Source organism: Pseudorca crassidens, chromosome 15 (genome assembly GCF_039906515.1).
Source record: "Pseudorca crassidens isolate mPseCra1 chromosome 15, mPseCra1.hap1, whole genome shotgun sequence".
NCBI classification, from domain to species: domain Eukaryota; kingdom Metazoa; phylum Chordata; class Mammalia; order Artiodactyla; family Delphinidae; genus Pseudorca; species Pseudorca crassidens.
Window position 1 is genome coordinate 71,225,954 of NC_090310.1, and position 16,193 is coordinate 71,242,146.

The following is a 16,193-nucleotide window of genomic DNA, read 5'->3' on the forward strand; positions in this document are numbered from 1 at the left end:
ATTTAAACCTGAAGGTTCTGTTTTGAATTTACTTCTGTGCTTTGCTCATTACTCTCTCTTTCAACTTAGTGGCAGCTAACTAGTTGCACCTAACACAAAGACTTCATTCATCTAATCATTTCCTAGAGGCTGGCTCCAATGTTCTGGCAAAAACATCTCTTAAAAGAAGGTGTTGAATACATTTGGGGGCCATGGTTTTATCTCCTGCTAAGTCTGGCACTACAGGGCTATCACTCCTAATAGCTGTATTTGGGGGCTAGAGAAGCAATTTTCAACCCTGAAAAAACCCAAGCAAATCAACTCCTGGTCAACTTAGACTGTAAACCACAGGCAGAGTGTGCTTCAGTGCTAGCTGTCTAGCTTTATTTTGGATTTATATCTCTTCTCTAGGATTTATATCTCTTCTCTGAAAACCACGAGCAGTGCTAACTCAGACCAACATACTCTATATATTATATATGTATTCCTCTAGCACTATAGCCTCATTGAATCTGTGTTCTATCTTCCAAAGCAGTGCAATACTATTCTGCCAAAGATTTAGTCCCTGTGTAACAAGGCTTACTAATTTTCCAACCTGCAATATCTGAGTCAACATGGCCATCACCCAGTTAGTATTCTAAAGCCACATGGATGTTTGTCTCTGTTATGTTCAGCGTTCCACTTTAAGGTACCCAAATTAGGTGAGTCTGTGTTTAACAGAAATAGTGGCTTTAACAGGACAAATATTTTTTTCTCATGTAAAATGCTAGAAGTAGCCAGTCCAGGTCCATCAGGAGGAAGTTCTGCTCCATGAAATCCTTAGGAACTCACGATCTTTCTGTCTTTTTGCTTCACCAGTCTTCAAGGTGTTACCCTTGTCCTTATACCTTTAGAAGCACCACAACACAGAGTGATTTGTCCTGGTTTGCCTGGGACTTTCTTGGTTTTAGCACTGAAAGTCCCATGCCCAGGGAAACCCCTCAGTACTGGGAAAACTGGTATAGTTGTTTGCTACTCTGTATCTACCCCAATTGGATGGACCGCAATACAGTCCCACAAGTTAAGGGCTCATCCTTTCACAAGACTGCCCCCACCTTAGACAGCAGCTGCAAGGGGGTCCCCAGGCCACCTGAACTTCTGACCAATTGGCTACCAGTCTAGGAGGTTCCCACAGCTCCACACAGGGGTGATAATTTACTAGAATGATCCACAGAACCACTGAAAGTATGATATTTATGATTACAATTTCAAAAGGATACACCTAAGGAGAGGTCCAGAAGGGTCCTAACGCAGAGCTTCCATGGCCAATGCCACGGATTCAAGGGTGCATCACTCTCCCAGCACAGCAGTGTGTGCAGCAATCAGGAAGCTCCTCTGAGCTTTGGTGTTCAGAGTTTTTATTACATGGGCATGATTGATTAAATCATTGGCCATGTGATTGAACTCAATGTCCTGCCCACTGCCCTCTCCCCGGAAGTTGGGTGCTTAAAAGTCTTAGCTTGTGCTTGGTCTTTCTAGTGACCAGCCCCTATCCTGAAGCTCTCTCGGGTTCCACCATGTGTCATTTCATTAGCATAATAGAGATGCTCTTATCACTCAGGAAATCCCTAGGATTTTTGAAGTTCTATGCCAGGAACCTGGGACAAAGACCAGACAAATTATTCACTATACCACAGCCAACCTACTGCCACCATGTCTATATTTCCATCAGCAGGAAGGTGAAAAGTGTCAAGAAGTCACTTTGAGGATATGATCAGAAAACTGTACCTATTACTTTTGTTTACAGTCCACTGGGCAGAACTTCAACACTGGCCATTCTAACTATGAGAGAGGTTGGGAAGGGTGGTCTTCATTCTGAGCAGCCATGTGCCTACCTAGAAACCAGAGGTTTTATTCTTACAGGAAAGAGGGGGCATAGATATTAAGGTACAGGTCCCAGTCTAAGCCATGTTTCTTTCTTTGATAATTTATTAAGCCTACACATTTTCTTTGATGTCCTGTTTTAGCTTGTAGGATGCTACAAGATTGGTATGCAATATTTTCATTGCTTCTCAGTTCCCAGTATTTTGTAATTTCCCTTGTGATTTCCTCTATATCCCATGGGTCACTTAAAGATTGTTTCTTAATTCACAAAATGATATTTTCCTTTTTAGTAAGCATTTTGTTGATTTAAAATTGAATTCTAAGCAGGACAGGAATAAAGACACAGACGTAGAGAATGGACTTGAGGACACAGGGAGGGGGAAGGGTAAGCTGGGATGAAGTAAGAGAGTGGCATGGACATATATACACTACCAAATGTAAAACAGATAGCTAGTGGGAAGCAGCCGCATAGCACAGGGAGATCAGCTCGGTGCTTTGTGACCACCTAGAAGGGTGGGATAGGGAGGGTGGGAGGGAGGGAGACGCAAGAGGGAGGAGATATGGGGATATATGTATATGTATAGCTGATTCACTTTGTTATAAAGCAGAAACTAACACACCATTGTAAAGCAATTGTACTCCAATAAAGATGTTAAAAAAATTGAATTCTGTTGCTATCATAGAATATGAACTTATGATATCAATTCTTTGAAATTTATTGACTGTCTTTTTTTTTTTTGCGGTACGCGGGCCTCTCACTGTTGTGGCCTCTCCCGTTGCGGAGCACAGGCTCCGGATGCACAGGCTCAGCGGCCATGGCTCACGGGCCCAGCCACTCTCCGGCATGTGGGATCTTCCCGGACCGGGGCACGAACCCGTGTCCCCTGCATCGGCAGGCGGACTCTCAACCACTGCGCCACCAGGGAAGCCCTATTGACTGTCTTTGAGACTAACTACATGATCAATTTTTTAAAATTTTTGATGTAAGCTAAAAAAAAATCTCTGTTGTCTGCAAGATTAAAATATGAACTCTCGGGCTCCCCTGGTGGCGCAGTGGTTGAGAGTCCGCCTGCCGATGCAGGGGACACGGGTTCGTGCCCCGGTCCGGGAAGATCCCACATGCCGGAGAGTGGCTGGGCCCGTGAGCCATGGCCGCTGAGCCTGTGCATCCGGAGCCTGTGCTCCGCAACGGGAGAGGCCACAACAGTGAGAGGCCCGCGTACTGCAAAAAAAAAAAAAAGAACTCTCATCACTGTGTTGATCAAATGTCTATATCTATATCCTTTTCTAAAAACATAGGATCATATTGTATATATTATCTTGCAAAATTCTTTAAAAAATGTAATATTATAGAAATATTTCCATGTAAATACCTACAACTTGGTACACATCCTTAATTATTTCATCAGGATAAATTCCATGTGTGGAATTGCTCCTTCAAAGGGTAATTTAAAAAAAAAAAATTACTTCACTTTAATTTCACCTTTATATTACGATTAGGTTATTATATTGATTTCTTTCTTTTTTTTGGCCATGGCATGCGGAATGTGGGATCCTAGTTCCCCAACCAGGGATCGAACCCACGCCCCCTGCATTTGAAGTGTGGAGTCTTAACCACTGGACCACCAGGGAAGTCCCTAAAGGATATGCTTTTTAAAAAGTCTTCTTCTGGGTCAGTGGTTGAGAGTCCGCCTGCCGATGCAGGGGACACGGGTTCGTGCCCCGGTCCGGGAAGATCCCACATTCCGCGGAGCGGCTGGGCCCATGAGCCATTGCCGCTGAGCCTGTGCGTCCGGAGCCTGTGCTCCTCAACGGGAGAGGCCACAACAGTGAGAGGCCCACGAACCACAAAAAAAAAAAAAAAAAAAAAAGAAAAAAAGGCTTCTTCTAATTATTTCCACGATTGTCAGTTTGCCTCCAAGACTGGTCAATCCAGTTTTTACTCCCTTCAGTCCTATAGAACATTGTCCATTTCTTACACCATCTTGAGCATTGTGTATCATCATAATTTTATCTTTGCTGATGGTCAGAATACCTCCTTTTGCTAACGAGGAGATAGAAGCTTGAACATGTACAGCCGTTGGCAAAATAAAGCAGAGGGAGCTCCGGGAATGGATCCTGACTCTAATTTCCTGCCCAGGACAGGGGGTAGAAAAAAGACAAAATCCAGCTGTGCCTGTCTTTTATATCCAGAATTGTGAATTCTAGAATTTGTTTATTCTGTCCAGCACTGACTGAGCTGAAATTTTGTGAAAGAGATGTCCTTGCCAGAGGGATGAATCAAACCTGCCAATATCTAAGCCTCATGCAGGACACAGGAGCTTGACAAATATTTTTTAGCCAAATGTGTTTTCTTAGCTGGAAGCCAGAGAACAATCAAGTTTCTCTTTTGCTGGCTGTGTAGCTCAGCTGGGTCCTAGGAGCTCTGGTCTCTGCCCAAATGTTTCTAGGATTTTCCTTCAGAAGCTGGCAGCAAAGGGACCACCCACCTATCCCAGTTAAGGTTATTGGTCTTTTGGAAGCAGAAATGTAACCACTTAAGTGCAGAAAGTAAAATAACAATTGAATGTTCATACTTCTGGTCCCATTTGAGCCTCACACCACCCTGTGAGCTAAGAATGATTATTGTTCCCCTTTCATAAATGAGTACACTGAGGGTTAAAAAAGGCTAGGGAAATTTTGTTGTTTTACACAGCTAGAAAGAGGCCTTCCCTGACCACCTTCACCGTGTAACCTGCTGTCCCTGGCCAGTCACTATCAACGTTACTCTATTTTCTTAATATCACTGATCACAATGTGCAATTATTGCCGACTTTCTTTGTTTACTTACTGTGATAGACAGTCTCCAATATGGCGCCCAGTGATCCTCACCTTCCAGTATTCATGCCATTGTGCAGTCTCTTCCAACTTTGAATCATGCTGGTCTGTGTGACAGAATGTAGAAGAAATGATGTATGACTTTCAGGCTTACATCAGAAAGGGCATAACTCTGCCCTGCTTTGGGAATCCAGCAGCCTTGCCATGGGGACACTCAAGCATCTCAGGGAGAGACCCACATGAAGAGTAACTGGGGGCTCCTGCCAACAACCAGGATGAACTTGCCAGCCATGTGAATGGCCCACCTTGGGCATGGATCCAACAGTCCATGTGAAGGACTTCCCAGTGAAGCCTTCAGATGACTGCAGCCCAGATGACTTTAACTGCAATCTCACAAGAGACCTTCAGCGAGAACCACCCAGTCAAGCTGCTCCTGAGCGCCTGACCCATATGTGATCCCATTTGAGATACTGGAATTGAAAATGTAATACATAATAAATGTTTATTGTTGTTTGAAGCAATTTGTTAGACAGCAATAGATAACCTAAGACAATCTATTCCCCCCGGCAGACTGTAAACTCTGTGAAGTCAGGGCCCATGCTCTGATTCACCACTCTCACACCTAGAATGATGACAAGCACACAGCAGCAACTTAATACATATTTAGTAGCTGAAAATGGTAGAGAGAGGATGAAAATCTTCATGCTGTCTCCTCACCTCTGGCCCCTTCCCACAGCACTCTATTGCTTCTCTTTCCTCACAGAGTTGAGTCACACAGCCACCTGGGGGGTGGGCTTTTTCCTGTTGCCTACACAGCAATTCATAGTTAATTAAACCTTTGCATAAACGGAACAAGAGAGGATGTAAAAGTAATGAGCTGACAGCCCAGTGTGTATTATGTGGGGCTGAGGAGAGAATTTAATTTAGAGAAGAATTATGTAGAGGCGGAAGAGCAGTCCATTAAAACAAACCAACTGTCTGGAAAGAGATAAAACAAAAATGGATTCTGCATCCTGTGAAATAAATAGCAAAGCTGCACATTCAGGGCGCTTTGGGATCTTTAGAAATGAGACTGAGGATGAGTGGGAAAGGGACACGCTGGGTTGGGGGAGCAGAAGGGGGTCCCTTCAGTTCTCCCGTGTGAGTTGCAAGGTGTGTCTTGCTGGAGCTTAGTTCTCCTACTAGGATTGCTTTACTCACAACCTATGTCTTAGTGTGGGTTTCCCACAGAGTAGATTGTGAGCTGTGGATTCAAGTGCAAGCATTTTATTGGGAGTTGTAAAGAATACAAGTAGATGGGGAGTTAATCTAAAAAGGAAAGGTAGTAAATAGAGAATGAGTTATTAATCCAGCTACCATACTAGGTAACTGGAGATTAATTCCATGGGGGAAATTTTGAGAGACCTCGAAAAACACACACATCAGATTTATCTCAAAGGGTGAGGGAGCTGAGACAGTTACACCTCCACACTCATCAGGGGATGTTAACTCGGTGCTTGGTGGATTCTTACAGTGACAAAAAGCCTGAAGGCAGGCCACTGGCAGAGACGTAGTTGTCAGCGCTGGAAGTGAGGCTGATGTGCACAGAAATGGTATGGGGTCTTGGGGATTATGGCCAGGGCATTGAAGAGAATTGGCTACCTCATTCCTGACTTCTGAAGAACTTTGCAAATTTGGCTTGTGGGCCCCCAGATTCCAAAGAACCAGAGGTGCTCACTGACTTCATTGGCCACCTCTATATCCTTAATCAAATCAGTTCCCAAGTTCTGCCACTACTCTTTTGTCATTTTTAATATTCTCTTCATTCTCATTATCTTACTTCATTTTACCTGGATCATTCGTTCACTCCACAAAGACTTATTTCTTGCCCCCTAAGCAATGTGCTGGGGACACAGAGTGAACAAACACAGATGTGGAAGTGACAGTCTGGCCTTTATTTTTATTTTTAAAATTTTATTTATTTTTTAAAAAAATTATTTATTTATTTTTGGCCGCGTTGGGTCTTTGTTGCTGTGCGCGGGCTTCCTCTAGTTGCGGCAAGAAGGGGCTACACTTTGTTGCGGTGCGCGGGCTTCTCACTGCAGTGGCTTCTCACTGCGGTGGCTTCTCTTGTTGTGGAGCATGGGCTTTAGGTGTGCGGGCTTCAGTAGTTGTGGCACGTGGGCTCAGTAGTTGTGGCTTGTGGGCTCTAGATTGCAGGCTCAGTAGTTGCGGTGCACGGGCTTAGTTGCTCCGTGGAATGTGGGATCTTCCCAGACCAGGGCTCGAACCCATGTCCCCTGCATTGGCAGGTGGATTCTTAACCACTACACCACCAGGGAAGTCCCCCAGCCTGGGCTTTAGAATCCATAGTAACTCTTTAACATGCTCCCAGAAGAAACAAGTTGGAGTACAGGATTTACCAAAACCATTCAACTGTGCAAGGCTCCCAAAACTTAGACTACAGGCCCAGAACATCCCAGGAGATAACAAGCTCCTAACTCAGTCATTCTGTCAGAGGTATTGCAGTAACAATGGTTTGGGGAAATCTAATCGTTTTTCTGATTTGTCTACAGGCTGAGTCCTCTTCCTTCTCTAATCCTAAAGTATTTACTGCAAGGAGGCACCAGCATGCTATCACCTTTGCAGAAGCTTTATGGGGTAGATATCAAATCAGTACCTTAAAATAAAGCCCAATTCATAATGATATCTATGATATACACTGAAACTAAAAAGAAGTGAAGAAAACAACCACGTTGAATTTTTTAGAGACAAGTTAATGCCCAATTAATCAGCACATGCCAAGGGAAGCACACAATGTTCATTCGTTCATTCATTCATTCAGTGAAGAAACATTTATTGAGCACTTATTATGTGCCAGGCTCTATGCTAAACACTGAAAATTAGCAATCAATAAAGCAAGATGACATCTGAGGTCAGGAGGGCCAGATCATGTAGGCTTTGGTGAGGCACTTGGATTTTGTTCTATGTGAGATGCTATGACCCCAGTTCTTCATTCCTCCTTATATGCATGACTGTTGTCATGTAACTTAGTGAAGTAGGAGATAGATGGGCCCCTGGGCCAGACAGCTTGTGTTTGTCAAATGGAGAAAAACTGAGGTTTTGTCCTTAGCTAGACAAGAACAATGCCCATTTCCCTTCCTCCATTGATATGGAGGGAATGAACTAGCAGTGGGGAATCTGTTGCAGCGAAAACAGAAATGAGACTTTTCTGATAAACAAGAAAAATAAGGAACCAGTGAACAGGCTGGGGAAACAACATAAAGAGGCCTGTAAGAGTTAAGCAATCTTGATTATTCTTAGGCTGTTACTGCTAACAAACACTTGTAGCTGGACTTGTCCTTCACAAAGCTGGTTACCCTCTGACTCCATGTGCATTACCCTTTGCACCTGGCATTTCTTCTCCCCCTATACTCCCTTGTAGCACTCTTCATCTCAGAAAGAAGGTCATGGCTGATAACTTCAGGGAAATCAGACCCAGTTGCTGAGCCACCTGATGCCAGCTTTGGCCATGAATTTTCAGAAGAAAGAAATGCAAGACCTTCATTAATTTGAGCCTTATACCTACCCCAGACCACGAGACCCAGGCTATATAACCTTTCCCTATTCCCCAGGGAAGGGAGGGGCACAGTTCTTGAGATGCTAGCTTGCTACGTTACTCCCTTTGCCAGGCAAAGATTAAAGCCATTTTCCTCGTTCCTCCAAAACTCTGTCTCCATATTTCTTTTCAGCACCGGTGCACAGAGAGCCAAGATTTTGGCATCATTAGCACTGCCTTTCCATATGATTCTGGGCTTGGCCGTGCCACTTGCTTTCAACAATGGTATGTTGGCAAACAGAATTCAAGTGCAGGCTTGAGAAACACTTGCCTGATTAGGCTTACTCCCTCTTGCTCCTCTGCCTTGGCCAGCCTGCTGGAGGATGGAACTATGGAGCAGTGGCTGGGGCAATCCAATATCCCAGCTGAGGGATCTAACAACGTGCAGCTGACCCCTTGGGTATATTGCCTGAACCCAATCAAGATCAGCTGAGCCCAACCCAATCAGCAGAACCTCTCATATTCGTGGTTATATCCCACTGGGGTTTTGTGGTTGTTTGCTATCTAGTATTATTGAGGCGATAGATAACAGATACAGATGGAAAATCTTTGGAGGGTTTGAAGCTGAGAGAGATATTGTCTTATCAGTGTTTTCAAAAGAATTCTCTGGTTGCAGTATAAATAATACATTATAATGTGGCGAGGACAGAATCAGGGAATTTAAAATTATTCCAATATCAAGGACAATCTTTGGGTGGACTCAGAGTAAGCACTGACATTTTCTTAACATTTTCACAAGAAAATAATAGTTTCATTTGGGGAGGTCCAGGACCTTGCAAATATCATGATAGGATATTGAACACTTAAGCACCCCTATTTCAACTGCAGTCAATGTCTTTTACCTGGGATAACTTCCTTTAATTGTTAAACACCATTTCTTTGGAGAAAACTTCCCTGACACTCCCAGATGAGATTAGATCACCCTGTTGTAAAGCCTTCTCCCAACACTTACCATAACTGCGATACAAATTATATAATTTGTTTAATATCTACCTTATCTCACTGGAAGCTCCAGGAGGGAAGGGACCATGCCTGTCTTCTTTAGTTCTATATCCCTTGCACAGTGCCTAGCACACAGAGGGCTCTCAATAAATATTTATTATGTTAGTGATACACTGTAACTCCTATTAGAAAAGTTACATACTATATTAGCTAGTGTAGGCTAGGCTGCAGTAATGAACACAATAAAATGTCTCTACAAATTTTTAATATATAATTTAAAATTTATAGAAAAGTTGCAAGAATTGAACAAAGGATTTCTGTATACTCTTAATCTGATTCTCCGGTTGTTACTATTTTATCATATTTGCCTTATTCTTTTTCTCTGTGTCTCTCTATACTTTTCTGAACCATTTGAGAGTAAGCGCAGATAGCATGGCTAATTACTTCTAAATATTGCAATACTTCAGTGTGTATTTTCCCCAAACAAAGACTATTTTACCTGACCCCAGTAGAAATATAAAAACAATGACATTAACATTGATACAGTAATACTATGCAATCCACAGATTCATTCAAATCTTGCCAATTACCTCAATAAACATCCTTTATAAGCACCCTTGTGTTTCTGGTCCAGGATCCTGCATTGCATTTAGTTGTCACATCTCTTTAGTCCACTTCAGTCTGGAATAGTCCCTCAGTTTTTTGTCTTTCATATCTTTGTCTTTCATACCTTTGACATTTGTAAGGAGCACAGGCCAGATACTTTCTAGAATGTTACTCAGATTATACTTTCTAGAATGTTTCTCAGATTATTCCGTTTGTTGTTTCTTCACGATTAAACTCTGGTCATACATTCATTTGTAGACATTAAGCATTGTGAGTTCATGGTGACATCTCCAGTTCCAATCTAGTGCCTAGCCTCCCTCCTTTGCATATTTGTATGTTCCTTCTCTGACAGCGAGAAACCTGGCTTGCCTTATGCCCAATCTGGTCAGTTCTTTTCCCATCTCCCCTGTGTGCAACCAGTCTCCTGATTATATAGACCAGCTCCTCTGCCTTGATTCCTACACATGTCACCTTTATGGGCTGTGTCCTCCCCCCATTTCACTGTGGCCTTGCTGGACAACCCCTCTCCAGCACTGCCCCCTGCCGCCCCAGTTCCAACAGGCATGGCGTGAGCCCAGACCCCAATTTCTCAGTGGTCATGCAGGCTAAGTGAGCACCCTGACTCCAGACCCCCTCGCTGGTACTGCCAGGTGTTTACTTTTCACTCACATAACAGTCGTGGGCAGATGGAGAGTTCCATGGTGTTGAAGGAGGTCAGGAAGAGGACATGACCGCAGGTTGACTTGTGAGCTGGGCCAGGGCAATCAGAGGCTCCTCCCCCCTCCCCCCTCCGTCCTTGGAATGTAAGTTCCGCCAGCCATTCCCACTGTGGGAGCCATTTTCAAGGATGCAGCCCTGAGAGAGTAAGGTGTTGAGACCATCTGGACGGTGTACGTGGCTGAACCCCGTTAAGGCCTCTATTTAAACATTTAAGATTCTGATGGGCGGGTTCAGAGATCTTGCCGCGCTGGAGACAAGCCTCCTAAGTAAGTTTCCTTGCTTATTAAATCTGCTTCCTGCCAGTCTGGAGTGGCCACCTCCTTCTGCGGTCTGCCCTTGAATGCGGACGGGTTTCAGATTTCACCTGCGAAACTCCCAAGGCTCTGGACCAACAAAAATTAATTACACCGATAGCTTGAATTCGACAGGTGAAATCACAGACTACTACTCTCACTCCTCATCCTGGACTTTTCCTGTCTGCACCCTTATTCTGATTAGAGAAATCCCATCTTAGTGACACTGAGGTTTTCAGGTGGCTCTGGTTAACTTTTTTTTTTTTTGCGGTACGTGGGCCTCTCGCGTTGCGGAGCACAGGCTCCAGACGCGCAGGCTCAGCGGCCATGGCTCACGGGCCCAGCCGCTCCGCGGTACGTGGGATCTTCCCGGACCAGGGCACGAACCCGTGTCCCCTGCATTGGCAGGCGGACTCTCAACCACTGCGCCACCAGGGAAGCCCTCTGGTTCACTTTTTACTGCAAACTTCCCATCTTTCCCTGTCCCCATCTCCTTTAATGCGAGAGACTCTTTAATCTGACCAATCCCCTGTGCAGGGTGGTTGCGTGTGGACTGCTGCCTTTAAAATTGCCTTTTAACTTTCTCTTCCAGGTTTAGGCAGCATGGAACAGTATTACCAAGACGGGATTTGGAGTCGCAGAGTTCTGGGTTCAAATTCCAGCAGCACTGCTTCCTGGCTGTGTGACCCTGGGTGAGTCACTTCCCTCTTCTGAACCTTATTTCCTTACCTGTAAAAAATAGTCTACTTCATAGGGTGGTAGTTAGGATTAGATAATATAATATGTAGAAAGTGCTCAATTCAATTCAATGCTGGCAGTTGCTCTCTTGCTCCTTTGTTGGTCCACTTGTTCTAATAAGTATGTTGGAATGTGCCATCCACATAGTAAACGTTTTAATATGTTGTCCAAATGCAATGGATTAAAAATTATGCTGAAAGCCCTCCCCTAACCTTGGCTGCCAGTAACTGACCCGTCCACCCGTGAGCATGCACTCACCTGAACATGGGCAGGAATCTGCACCAGCCACCCTCCTTCAGAGCATCACACTGGCAGGCATCCCAGACTTTAGCTGCGGAGCAGTAGAGCAGCCAGTGTCTCCGGAGCCCCCAAGCAGGGCCAGCATCAGAGATGAGGGGTCTTTTAATTGAGACTCTGGCAGTGAATAAGATCTCATTATAAGGCAGACCTTGGAGCAAGTGTTTGAAGGCTTGGGGAGGGCAGGGTACTCCTGTTGGGAAGACCACTCTTGCCTCTCAGGATGCGGCTCTGATAGGTACCAAGGAGGCTGTCAAAACTCCCTCTGGGGCTCCCCTGGTGGCGCAGTGGTTGAGAGTCCGCCTGCTGATGCAGGGGACGTGGGTTCGTGCTCCGGTCCGGGAGGATCCCACATGCCGCGGAGCGGCTGGGCCCGTGAGCCATGGCCGCTGGGCCTGCGCGTCCGGAGCCTGTGCTCCGCAACGGGAGAGGCTGCAACAGTGAGAGGCCCGCGTACCGCGAAAAAACAAAACAAAACAAAACTCCCTCTGAACTGGAAGTTGGACACAAGGACCAGTGTTTTCTGATAACCAACCACCCATACAGGTCTAACTGCCTGGCTCCCTCCTTGGAGCTGGTGCCTGTGTCTCCCCTTCCTGCCCACCCCCCTTTAACCTGGGGGCAGGGTGGGGAGAGAGGACTTGGGGAGCCCCAGCCCTTACTGGAGTATCAGCACATGCTGGCTAAGGCTGGAAGTTACCTGCACCCTCCGACGCTGCCCATGAGATACGCAGAGCTCGTGGATTGATTTTTAGATGATGAACCATTTAATGGGCCTCCTCAGGTGTGAGTGGGAAAACTCAGGACCACTGGATTTGAACCTGGCTTAATGGGGTGGTTTGGGCTGATGACTCACCTTTCTTCCATGCTGGGGGCTTCTGTGCAGAGAAAGCAGCAGGCAAATTCACCTCATAGGCTGACTTGAAATTACCGTGGCCACCGACAGTTACACTGAGCTGAGTGAAAAGGCAGGCCCTCGTTGCCTTGTGAACCTGGCGGTGTTGATATGGAAAACAGAATTCTGCTATCACTCTGGTTCCCTGGGGGCAGGAGGTGTCCTGCTGGGAGTAGAGGGGCCAGGCCAGACTGGGGGTGTGCAGGTAAAGAGGTAGAAAACACGAGCTTTGGTAGGTGAGGTTAGGAGATGAGCTGGGAAAATCCCTCTTCCTGAGGTGGAGACTGAGTCTCCAGTCTCAGCTGGGCTCAGACTTGAGCCGCCAGGAACCCTTCCTCCTGGAGATGTGCCCCTCCCCGGGGTTCAGAGCTGGCTGGGGCCAGGGTGGTGTCTTATGTATTCCCTCAGCAGAAATCAACAGTTTAGCTTAGCCAAGAAGACTCCTAGAAGCATGGGGTCCTGGCTGACTTCAACCCTTAGCTAAGTCTGCGGCAACACAGAGCAGCAGCAGGACTTGTGAGCTAGTTGTGCTCTGACTTGTACACGTTTAGACCTCTCATGTTTCCCTGACATGAAAAACGGCATGAACGACGATAATACTATTCCCATTTACCAATAAGGCTCTTTTATTTATTTTTTTTGCGGTACGTGGGCCTCTCACTGTTGTGGCCTCTCCCGTTGCAGAGCACAGGCTCTGGACGCGCAGGCTCAGCAGCCACGTATCACGGGCCCAGCCGCTCCGCGGCATGTGGGATCTTCCTGGACCGGGGCATGAACCTGTGTCCGCTGCATCGGCAGGCGGACTCCCAACCACTGCGCCACCAGGGAAGCCCCTATAAGGCTCTTTTGAAGGTGAGACATAATAATGACCTGTGGAAACATTTTATAGACTTTGCTGCCTTCAGACCCAGGAGGCTTGGAGGACCTCCACTTCAGGGAGCAGTGGCTGGTGGTGGCCCCTGCTCCTAGTGGAAAATGCAAGGGTCTAATCTGGAGACCTAAGGCTGGCTTGATGCATCTTCTGTTCCTGCTTTCTCTGTTTCTCTGTGTTATCGTAGGTCAGCTCCCCTGGCCCCAATTAAATTGTCAACTCTGTGTGAGGTGGGGACCATATCTCACTCGTTTCTGCAGCTTGGTTCCTCATCCTGCCCCTCACTCTTTCCTACCCTGTGCCCTTTCTGGGGCAAACACAGAATGTGATCCCTGGTGGGAATGCGACGATTATTACTTGTATCTATGGCATTTTAAAATCTAACCAAGATTCATAATTATCTCATTGTCTCTGGCTCTTGTCTCTTTTGAGGGGGCCTCCCAGGAGCAGAGCCTGAGAGGATTCGAGGCCAAGGACTGTGTTTAGGAAGTGATCCCAGAAGCACCAGTAGGGGAGGGAAAGCGAGACAGGGGGTGGGGGTAAAGATGGCAGTAAAGGGTGCAGGGTTGAGAAAATTACCACTGTGGGCAGCTGGGGCTCGGCCCTGCTGGGGTCTCTGGGAGCCAGTGCAGAACAAGCCTCATTGTTGCTCTCCCTCCCCCAAGGAACCAGGGAGCTGGGGTAGTTATCTCTTAATGCCCATCAGTATTGGAGGAGGTCACTGAGAGGACGTGACTGTAGGTTGACCCTTGAGATGGACCCGGGCAAATAGAGGCTCCTCACCCCTCCCCTGTCCTTGGAATGTGCGTTCTGCCCACTGTTCCCACAATGGGAGCTGTTCCAAGGACACAGCCTTGAGAGAGTAGTGTGTGTTTAGATCATCTGGATGGTGGTGTGTGACTGAGCCCCGCTAAGGCCTCGACATGAGCTTTAAGATTCTGGTGGGTGGGGAAGGAGGTCCACCATCTTGCAGCGCCCAAGACAAGCCTCGTATATAAGTTGCCTTGCCACCTGCCAGTCTGGGGCGGTCTCTCCTTACCCTCTGTGTACAAGGACTAGTTGCAGATTTCACCCTGGAAGCTCCCAAGTTTGCAAACCTACAGTCAGGTCAAGGGCTGTTGGGGACATTAAGTCCCTGGGCTGGGCTGTAGTGCCTGAACTTCAGGGGCTGTCAGAAGCACTTGGTGGCGGTGGTGGTGGTGTGGGGGAGGGGAGTGTGTGTTAAAAGTGCAGATTCAGGCTTCCAACCTGGAGGTGTCTAACTTGGGAGGCATAAGGGGGCCTGGAAATCTGCATTTCTAAGACCACCCGGCCCCCCCGCAGGTGATTCTGATGACTCTTCTTTAAGACAGAAGGGTCATTTGTCTAGAGCGCTTTGCTTCAAGCAATGGTCAGCAGACGTTCTCTGTAAAGGAATGTATAGTGAAGATACTAGGTCACGTGGTCTCTGCGGCAGGCCGCTACTCAACTCTGCTATTGCCGTGTGCAAGCAGCCACAGACAATATGTAAACGAGTGGGTGTGGCTGTGCTACAATCAGGCTTTATTTACGAAAATAGGGGGCAGGCTGGGTTGGGTCTATGGGTCCTGGCTTGCCAATCCTAGGTTAGAGGAAAGAACATGGACTTCAGAATTAGACTCAAGTTTGCCTCCTGGCTTTGCTGCCAATCAACTGTGCAATTTCTAGGGGAGTCACGGTTTCTCTGACGCTCACGTTCCTCATCTGGATAATGCAGATGATAATTGCCAACTCTCCGAGTTGTTTTGAGGATAAATAGCATATACATAATTCCTGCTGTATTGAGGGACTTAACCATGGCAGATTTCCCTGTCTCCCCCTCCACTTCCTCCATGCCTGAAAGCCCATGGCTGATTTGCTTGGTGGGTAACTCACCAGGTGAACAAGGCTGAATGTGTAAGCTTAGACCCATGTGATTCCTCATAACTCTGCCTCCAGGGCCACTGAGATGACCCCCTTGGTCCAGGCCATCAGTTCAGATCTGAGGTGGATGGCAGGCAGAGAAGCTACAGGTGAGAAGGTAGTCTGATGCTGCCTGGATCTGAGCCACACACTGTTTTACAAGAATCTCAACCACTCAGTTTGGCTCTGAGCTGCCCAGACACGTGGGAAGGCATGTCAGTGACATGAACCACAGGAACCATGGAGGAAACACAAACCAGCCCCTCAGGAGAGTTACACCGCTCATCCTAACAATGAAGGCATGCTGGATAAGGCCCCTAGCCCTATCATCAGATCAAAGACAATACTGGATTTCATGGGCTTTTCCTTAAGTCCCATAGGATAGGAAAGTGGGCTGGATGCCAAAGTGAAGTTCAATAAAAGCAATTCTTTGAGGGCCGAATCAGCATGGTCCTTTCATTCTCTGATGATGTGGCCTAACTCAGGGATGTCACTTAGAATACCAGGAGGATAGAATGGGTGCTGTAGCCTTCAGACGCTCTTCCACAAATACTGCGCTCTTGATAATGACTGAGTGGCAGTGAGTTGGAAGTCAATTATTTGGGAAGTGACGATTTTATGAAGCTCATTAAGGACAGAGCTGTGTGCTTTCGA

General features: G+C 46.5%; 1 long non-coding RNA gene across 2 annotated transcripts in view; it reads left to right on the top strand.

Moving 5' to 3' along the window:
- LOC137206452 (uncharacterized) overlaps window positions 1–11,520 on the top strand; it is a 122,685-nt gene extending 111,165 nt beyond the window's left edge. Inside the window, exon 4 of one of the 2 annotated variants that reach the window (XR_010934656.1) lies at window positions 11,411–11,520. This is a non-coding gene — a long non-coding RNA (uncharacterized lncRNA). Of the gene's footprint in view, window positions 1–1,579; window positions 1,817–11,410 lie in introns of those variants that run through there. The other variant, XR_010934655.1, reaches the window with a different exon arrangement.
- The last annotated feature ends 4,673 nt before the right edge of the window (window positions 11,521–16,193 follow it).